Consider the following 9,966-nt stretch of genomic DNA (forward strand, 5'->3'; position numbering starts at 1 on the left):
GGGTATAAATCCAATCTCTTCTTCTCTTCTTCTTCTTGTGTTGTGTGTGCATCATCCACCACAGCAATTCCATCCAGGTGACTAGCTCAGCTAATTTTCCTTCTTCCCTTTCCCGAAGGTGCTTTCCGGCTCAGGCAACTGCAACCACGGCCAAACCAGGCAGCAGGAAATCTTGTGGGCTCCTGGGATTCGCCTCTACCGTGGGATGTGTCGACGTCAGCCGTGTCCCTCCGCCAGCAGGAAGAGAGAGGGGGGTCATCAGACGTGCTAGTATTGCCGCTTGTCCCCCCCCCCAAAGTTGCTCCAAGGTGCCACAAAATTTAAGTTAAATGCCTTTATTAAGTTAAGTTGCGTTTAATGAGAAAAGAATTAATCAAAGTAAAGTGTGATTATTCAAGCCTTATTAAGTTTAAATGCTTATATTAATGCAAGGCAGTTCCTTGTAATGGCTCAGATGCTCCGGCAGGCAGAGCCGTAACCCACCCCCCACCAGGGTGGTACAGGCAGGCAGGCAGCCAGCCAAGTAGCTGGCACCAACCCCTCCATGACGCTCTTGCAGTGCTGGCCAGCTGGCCCTGCCCTTTGGTGTGTGTGTGGTTCTCTCCACTGCTATAATCAGTGCTATTTTTGGGCAGGAACACACAGGAACGGAGTTCCGGCTGGCTTCAGAGTTGGCCACGCCCACTACAGCCAAAACCTCTGCATGCCTGGCTACAGAGGGGAGGCTTGGAGAGCGACACCCCCCCCAAGCAACTCCGAGGCCTCCCCATTCCTTCCCTGGCCTGTCCAAGGGCCAGCTTGCCGGGGTGCCCTGCAGCCGCAGGGTGCCCGGGCAAGCCAAGGGAAGGCATGGGGTGTGGCCCAATATGCTAATGAGTTTCTGCTGTTGGGTGTGGCCTATTATGCTAATGAGTTCCTGCTGGGCTTTTTCTACAAAAAAGCCCTGGCTATTATCATCATTATCATCTTATATTTATCATCATCATCATCATCATCATCATCATCATCATCATCATCATTAATTTGTACCCCACCTTTCCCAGAAACAGGCTCAGTGCGGCTTACATTGATTGGTACACAACCATTAAAATCCACACAAAAACATCTGAACAACTCAATTACAAATAGACTCATAAAATCCTAAAATCATAGAGTGCTGGGCATGTTTCATTAGATACTTCAGACGGCGTACGGAAGAGTGCATACAGACAACTGTTTTCAGCTTCGTGATCTTCCTAAGTCACACGGCAGCAGAGGCCAGATGTCAAAGTTAAGGGCCAGGACCTATAACCAGTGCTCCCTCTAAGCTTGGGAGTCTCGTGAGCAAAAATCCTACTTGGTGAGCCACTGGCATTAAAGTGGTGTTGGATGATAGTGAGATATTGAAAAAAAAATGGTATTTAGCAGAGATAAGATAGTCCAGCAGAGCCAGATTGAAATAATTCAGACTGAGAGTCCCTGTGTGATTAAAATATAAAGTTTTTACTAAATTCTAGCATGGGAAGGGTAACTGGGATGAAAATAACAACGGAGCAAAATCTACTACATCCTTATTCTACAAAGACAAAACTAGAAGAGAGTGATTATGGCTGCTCTTCTTGTTCTTCAGAACACCAGACAAAGACGGGAAGAGAAGCCATAAAATGCTAATACACCTTGACACTTTAGTCACAATCAAATTCCTGGATCAGGGAGAAAATTCCCGGGCATCCTACAGCTAAAGAACATTGGTTACATGAGAAACATTTAACCCCAGATATACTGAGTGTTTTTAACTTGTAATACCCAACAAGTGGTGAGTGAGCGATTTGGCTACTGCATAAATTAGTTTGCTCTGGAGCCATCCTTCCTGAGCTGAGACAAGAATGTGTGACCCGGAGGCTAAAAAATGGTGAGCTAGCTCACACTGACTCAGCTTAGAGGGAACACTGCCTATAACTGCGATTGTCGGTGGTAGTACTTTACGTAGCCTTACCTAGTGGTTGCAGGCAATGCCTTCTCTAAGCTGTGGAGAATCACGAACAAAAATTCTACTTTGTGAGCTTCTGGCCTTAAAGCTGTGAGTGAGCGATTTGGCTGCTGCATAAAATTAGTTTGCTCTGGAGCCCTCCTTCCTGAGCTAAGATGAAAATGTGTGAGCCAGGTGCTAAAAAACTGTGAGCTGGCTCACACTGACTCAGCTTAGCGGGAACACTGGTTGCAGGGCATGTAGCCCCCTCCCCATACACACACCTCTGGCAAAACCCCATTCTTTTTTTTTTTAAGAATTTATTTATGTTTTTTCCAACAAACAAACAAACAAAAAATAAAAATCCGAATACATTCTTATTGTACAAATCAGTTTCGGAGTGTTCATTATACATTTTTTTCAAACCATTTATACACTTTAAACCATCTTTTCTTATAAACATTATCGTCTCTTTCTGCTAATATCATATTTAATCTGTCCATTTCTGCTATTTCGAATATTTTTTTCCATTATTTCTTCTTTTTTAGGTAGTAACTCTGATTTCCATTTTTTCGCTATTAGAATTCTGCTTAACGTGAGGATATATAACACAATACATTTATCATCCTTGTTTATTATATCAGGCAAAATATTAAGCAAGTAACTTTCCGGGTTAAGCTGCAGATCTATTCCTACAATTTCTTTTATCAGATATTTTACCATTTTCCAAAATTTTACTATTTTGTCGCACCTCCACCATATATGATAGTATGTTCCTACGTTATTATTACATCTCCAGCATATATCCGAGACATTTTTATAACATTTCGCTATTTTATCCGGTGACCGGTCCCTGGTCACTGGGCAAAACCCCATTCGATCAGAAGAGCCTCCTCCAGTTAGAGAGGCTTTTTCTTGGTCACCCACAACGCCAGCCTCAGCAGGTTTTCACCCTTCTAAACCCATTGAAGTCAACGGGCTGAGAGAGCTGTAACGTCCCTCAAGATTGTAGTATAAATGAGGCTTCTCCCAAAAAGGGCAAAAGAAGAAGAAGAAATAGTAGTTAGTCAAGTTAGTGCATGGAAAAATACACGCCTGCTGCTATGTTCACAAAAATTGTGGTGGTTACAAAAAAACTATCAGAGCTGTAGGGGGCAGCTGTGTTGAACGGCAGTAGAAGAGGAAATGGGAAAAATCAACAACTGCCCGTATGTGTCTGTGTTCTCCATCGCGGCCCCAAGCTTTAGGAACCATCTTGCTGAGGAGGCTGGGAAGGCTCCACTGTCTTGGATTTCTGTGCAAACTGTGCAAAATTATTCAAGAAGGCTCTTCTGCACAGACGATTAGGGACTTGGAGAAATGATTAGGGACTGTGGTCTATGCTACTGTGTAGTAGTTTGCTGCAAGTTGGATCCTACGATGTAATCTTGCATCGTTTAATGTACTGGTGTCGCTTCCCCAGGAGGCGTGGACCAGGGCTCAGCAGGGCAGATCACAGGGAAGGTTGCAGAGAGTAACCAAAGTCCAGTCCAAAAGTCAGGGGTTCCAGAGAGCAGGGTTACCAAAGTCCAGTCTAGAGTCAAGGAGTTCTAGGCAGCAAGTCCAGTCCAAGGTCAGGGGTTCCAGAAAAGCCAGTTGTCCAATCCGGTCTGGCCCAAGGTTGCAGCAGTCCAGTAGCAGCAAGGTTGGCAGCTCAGTGGCAAAGTGTTGCATCCCCAAACTGCTGCTTCTCCCAGCTGAATTTATAGCCAGGTCTTAATGAGATCATCTCCCAGCCAATTCCTTGGCAGTCATCATGAAACTACTCATTCATCTCTTCAGTTGACAGCTGATGATGAGCCATGTGTCTTCTCCTTTCTACCATCTCTAAGGGTCTCTGACAGCGTCAGTGCTGCAAGGGTGTGGGTGAGCTAGGTGGGCTGGGAGTGGCTGCTGAAGACTTGCTTCCTGCTTCAGTGCTACAAGGTGTAGGCTGTGACTCCTGATCAGCCATACTACAATCAGAGCCAGCTGCAGCCGGCTGTTCAGTTACCAGCTCAGGGCTAGCAGGTAACTCTTTGTCTGAGAAATCTGAGCCATCACACAGACTGACTTACGACATTTAATGTCATGTTAATACTTATGCTTTGGTTCAGTTCTGTTTTGTTGGATTTCTGGTTGGTTCTACAACCTCAATTGTATTTAGTTTTTTATTGGATGTCCCGTCTTGTTGATTGTATTGACTTACTCTGTGTAATCCACCTTGAGTCCTCATGAGAAAGGCAAGACTATAAATAATGTAAATGAATTAAAATTCAAGACCAGCAGCGCCTTAGACACCAACAAGAGTTTTGGAGTTTAAGCTCTGAAGAGTCAAAGCTCCCTTCTCGAAAGCTTCTACCAGTTTGGTGTTGTGGTGAAGTGCGCGGACTCTAATCTGGGAGAACTGGGTTTGATTCCCCACTCCTCCACCTGCACCTGGCTGGATGACCTTGGGCAAGCTGTAGTTCTGATAAGAGCTGTTATCTCAGCCCCACCTACCTCACAGGGTGTCTGTTGTGTGGAGGGGAAGGGAAAGGAGTTTGTCAGCTGCTCTGAGACACCTTTGGATAGTGAAGGGTGCGGTATAAATCCAATCTCTTCTTCTTCTACCCCGAAAATCTTGGTCTCTAAGGTGCTACTACATTTGATTCTAACAAAAAAGAAGAACCATTTCCTCTAGGCTACCTGGACTTATATATAATATATATAACCCTACCACCACTATTATCTATGTGTTTAATGTCTATTACCTCTATCTGTTATCTACAATGTGCATTTTTTCAGCAGCCTCTTTTCTGTATCAATCACAACGGAACTACATGCCGTCCTTTTTACAATTATTCCCTATTACGACATCTATGACTAATACTATTCCTGTATTACTTAATAGTACATATAACTATTATTTATGTCTGTTCTTAAATTATTTAAAGAAACATTCTACTTGCAAAAATAGCATCAGAAAGAAGGTTAATCTTAGGAGCTGTAGTTTTCTATCAAAAGACGCCTGAAGTTAAAATTAGCCTCAGCCAAAAAACAAAGAAACGAAAAACACCATTATGAAACTTTTCTCATAGCAAAACAAGGTGTTAATGCAAAGTTTAAAATTTACATATGCAAAATTAAAGCATCGGTGATGCAAATCTTCCACTTAAAAAGACATTTCTGGTTATGCGACCAGATAATCCCTGATTTCATAACTTTTTTTTTTAATTTAGTTTTATTTCTTTTCCAAGTGCTCCACCAAATGAGGAAGTCTTTTCTGCCAGTGATGCTTAGCAGTTTTCAAGAGTGGGGAGACCCTGTCGCAAAGAAGAGAAGAAGAGAAGATTAGACTTATCCCCTGCCCTTCACTACCCAAAAGAGTCCCTGAGAGGTTTACAATATCCTTTCCCTTCCCCTCCTCACAACAGACACCCTGTGAGGTAGGTGGGGCTGAGAGAGCTCTTTTGAGAACTACTCTTGAGAGAGCAGCTCTGGGAGAACTTGTGACTGACCCAAGGTCACACCAGCAGCTGCATGTGGAGGAGTGGGGAATCAAACCCGGTTCTCCCAGATTAGAGTCCGCGCTTCTAAACACAACACCAAACTGGCTCAAACTAGCACCAAAGATTTCTATGCTGGCCCACCCATGCCTGTCCAGGAATGGGAGAGAACCCTATACTTTTTGTAGTACATTAAACAACAACCCACAGAGGTAGGCTACCCTCTCTGGATTCAGAACAATATGCCACCAGAACCTCTACAATAATCCCCCTCCCAACCTGAGATTAGAGGTTCAAAATCTCAGTTGGCATCTAGGGCTTAACACATTAGCACCTCATTCCCAGAGAGGCACACTTAATGCTCAATGGTAGCTTGTGGTCAGTTAGGCACAGGAAACAGACTTGGAATCCCAGTTACAACATCAAAGACCATTTATAAACAAGAACAATTTTTATTCAGTACAGAGCAATGCAATTAAACCATGAAAGATTTCAAAACAAGAAAGGCTAGGGCTGTTTGCCTTAAATACACCTTACAAGATGCATATTTACCAAGTTCAGGAATCCATCAGTCCAAATAGTGTCCAAGGTAGACAGTCCAGTTAGACACCAAGGGATTTTTAAAAGCAATACCATCTTTGCACACCATGGGCTCAAGTCACAAAGCAGTTCTTTGTTCCGCCTGGGACAGCATTTCCAGGTGCAATTCAAACAAGTAGAGAGAGAGCAGGAACACAGAGAGCTCTCTTCCAAGGGACCAGACAATTAAACCCCAATCTAATCATGACTAGCTGTGGCCATCAGCCAATCAGGAGTAGCAGGGTGTGTGGCCAATTTTTTGGTTGTCATGGCTACGTGTGGTGATAGGCCAGAAGTTTGGGAACTCCCTCTGTAGTCAGGTGACCCAGCCTCTAGCTTCTCCATCGGCTACGTGACTACACTCATGTAAGGCCTAGTGGGGCCTTACAGTCTAGCTTCTAGAATGGAAGTGTGAAGAATGTGGGTTTATGGCATGGCAATTGAGGCTATGGGGCCCACCATTTGGCTTGTAACAGGAAATAAAGTACAGCCTGTTATCAAAAGACAGAACAGGAGAAGGCATGAGGCTTTTAGAAATCAATATTTCTGTACAGCTGGTGATAGAATGTGGTGAGCATTGGTTGTCAAGGGATGTGAGCTAAGCTCCAGGTGATGTAGTTTCTGGCCAGAGAATGGGCCAGGGCAGTTGTCTTGATCGTGCCAACAGTTGGGTCCAGCTTCCTTCCCCTTTGCTCATCTTCACTTCTTGCATCTCTGGGAATCTCCTTGGGTCATTTCTTGGCAGAGGGTCCAGCAGCATCCGCCTCTTGTTCCTTTTGTCCCGTAATTGGCCCTCCGGGGCAACTAGTTGGCCATTTGTGGAAGAGGGTTCTGGCCTACATGGACCCCTGGTCTGATCCAGCAGGGCTCTCCTTATGGTCTTAAGACAGAGTAGCCATGATAAAAGAGAAGAAAACGATCAGATGAATCAACCTTCCTCATCCCAAAATGGCTGGGGAAGGAAAGAAGGATCAAGAAGGTCGGACCAGAACCTACGGGTTGAAATTAAATCAGAAGAGTTTTCGACTAAACATGAGGAAGAACTTCCTGACCGTTAAGCGGTTCCTCGGTGGAACAGGCTTCCTCGGGAGGTTTGATGTAGTGGTTTGGTGTAGTGTTTAAGTGGGCGGACTCTAATCTGGGAGAACCGGGTTTGATTCCCCACTCCTCCACTTGCACCTGGCTGGATGACCTTGGGCAAGCCGTAGTTCTGATAAGAGCTGTCCTTCAAAAAGAGCCATTTCTGTCCGAGCTCTCTCAGCCCCACCGACCTCCCAGGGTGTCTGTTGTGGGGAGGGGAAGGGAAAGGAGTTTGTAAGCCACTCTGAGACTCCTCTGGGTAGTGAAGGGCAGAGTATAAATCCAATCTCCTCCTCATCTGAAGGTTTCCAAGAAGAGGCTAGATGGCCATCTGACAGCAATGTGGATTCTGTGAACTGAGGCAGATCATGGGTATGTTTAGCCTGAAAAAGAGAAGGCTTAGAGAGGACATGATTGCAGTCTTCAAGTATGTGAAGGGCTGTCATGTAGAAAATGGAACAGATCTATTCTCTCTTGCTCCGGATTGCAAGACTAGATTTAATTGGTGGAAGTTACAAGGGAGTCGTTACCGGCTAAATATCAGGAGAAACTTCCTAACGGTAAGAGTGGTTGAGCAGTGGAACAGTCTGCCTCGGGAGGTGGTGGATGCTCCTTCGCTGGACGTTTCCAAGCGGAGGCTGGACGACCCTCTTTCGGGTATGTTGCAGGTATGTAGGGCTATCTTTCAGCTATGCTCCTGCAGAGTGCACGAGGTTGGACTAGATGACCTGCAAGGGGGGGGAGGTACTAGTGAATTTCCTGCATTATGCAGGGGGTTGGACTAGATGACCCTGGAGGTCCCTTCCAACTCTATGTTTCTATGACGGCGGATTGGGGGAATCGTGCCCAGCGTCTATTAAACAAGGAGGTCTGTGGCAGCCAGCCGAGGCTCTGCTCAGTAGAGCTATTGAGAACGGTAGCCATTCCCTTCACCTTCTCTGCATTAGATGGCTCACCTGGCCAGGCTTAGGGTGATGGTTTTCCAAAACTGCTCGCTCTAGCAGAGGACCTCCAGCCACACCTGCTTGGAGGGGCTCCTGGTGGTTGCAATGAAGGACCATGCCAGCAGGGGGCGGACAGGCAGAGGAAAGAAGGTAGGAACCCCCGGGGCAGCTGGAAAGTTCTCTCCTGAAAAGCTGGATGGCTTAAGGCAGTTCGGGTGATTAGCACATGGAATTCACGGCCACAGGAGGTGGTGGCAGCCAATGTTCCCTCTAAGCTGTGGAGTCTTGTGAGCAAAAATTCTACTTTGCGAGCTACTGGTAATAAAGTTGTGAGTGAGCAAGTTGGCTACTGCGTTAATTAGTCTGCTCTGGAGCCATCCCTTCCTGAGCAGAGACAAAAAAGTGTGAGCTGGAGGCTAAAAAACTGTGAGCTGGCTCACACTAACTCAGCTTAGAGGGAACACTGGTGACAGCTACAAGCATGGACAGCTTCAAGAGGGAACTGGATAAGCATATGGAGCAGAAGTCCGTCAGTGGCCCCTATTAGCCACAAGGTATAGAGAGGAACTCTTGGTCTGGGGCAAGGGATGCTCTGTAGTTTTGGTGCTTGGGGGGGAGGCAACAGTGGGAGGGCTCCTAGTGCCCTGGCCCCACTGCTGGACCTCCTGATGGCACCTGGTATTTCTGGCCACTGTGTGACACAGAGTGTTGGACTGGATGAGCCATTGGCCTGATCCAGCATTGGCTTCTCTTATGTTCTTATGTTCTAATGGTCTGGCCAGCAGTTGTCCCAGTAGCACGGCCAGGGCTCTTATAAGCAGCAGAACCGAGTGGCGTCCTGGTGGCGTCCTTACCCGCCGAATGCCTGCCTGGCAGGCTGAACGGGTTCCGACTGTGTCTCTCCCAAAGGAGCCAAACTGATTGAAAAACCTGACTCCGATCAAGGCAAGAAGGAGTTCTTCAAAAGGTCCAAAATACAGAAAGGAAAATGGACTTGTTATGTTAAAAAAAAAAAAAAGCAAGAGTCCAGGAGCCCCTGAAAGACTAAGAAAATCTGTGGCTGGGTAGGAGCTTTCTGTGGTGGCTCAGTGGTTAAGATGCTGAACTGCAGGCCGGAAGGTCGGTAAGTCGGTAGTTCAAGACTCAAGTGCTGCATGATGGAGTGAGCTCCCGTCTCTGGTCCCAGCTCCTGCCAACCTAGCCGTTCGAAAACAAGCAATTGCAAGTGCATAAATAGGTACCGCTTTGGTGGGAAGGTAACAGCGTTCCGTGCGCCTCGGCGCTTAGTCATGCCGGCCACATGACCACGGAAATGTCTTCAGACAGCGCTGGCTCTTCAGCTTGAAAACGGAGATGAGCACCGCAACCCTAGAGTCGGATTCGACTGGCTTTTGAACAAGGGAAACCTTTCCCTTTATTTAGGAGCTTTCTGCTTGGCATGCGGAAGGGCCCAGGTTCAATCAAGTGATGCGAGAGATCTTAGCCGGAGACCCCGGAGAGCAGCTGTCAGTTTGAGTCGACAATACTGGCCTTGATGGACGAATGGTCTGCTCCCGTAAAAGGATGCTTCATGCGTTCCGGTGACTCTGGGTGAGGGACGGAGCTCCTTTCAAGCATTTCCTGGGGAAGCCCAGAAAGAAAAGCCAGCTCCAATTAAGAAGCAGCACAAGCCGTCATGGTCGCCCAGTGAGCTGTGTCTCTTTTGTGTCACGGACTCAATCTCTCGCTGTCTTCCCTGCAGAGGCCAAGCGTGATGCCCCGTTTCCCATTCTGGAGCAGGCTCCGTTTCCGCTCTTGGCCCATTCGCCTTGATAAGCTCATCTCAGTGTATGTTAAGAGGCCTGTCTGTTGCCCTGCATTGCTCATCAAGAAGGGCTGATCCATTTAAGTCGGTTTCCCATTAATCAGA

The sequence above is a fragment of the Gekko japonicus genome, unplaced genomic scaffold, assembly GCF_001447785.1.
Source record: "Gekko japonicus isolate JY-2015 unplaced genomic scaffold, Gekko_japonicus_V1.1 scaffold1179, whole genome shotgun sequence".
Taxonomy (NCBI): Eukaryota; Metazoa; Chordata; class Lepidosauria; order Squamata; family Gekkonidae; genus Gekko; species Gekko japonicus.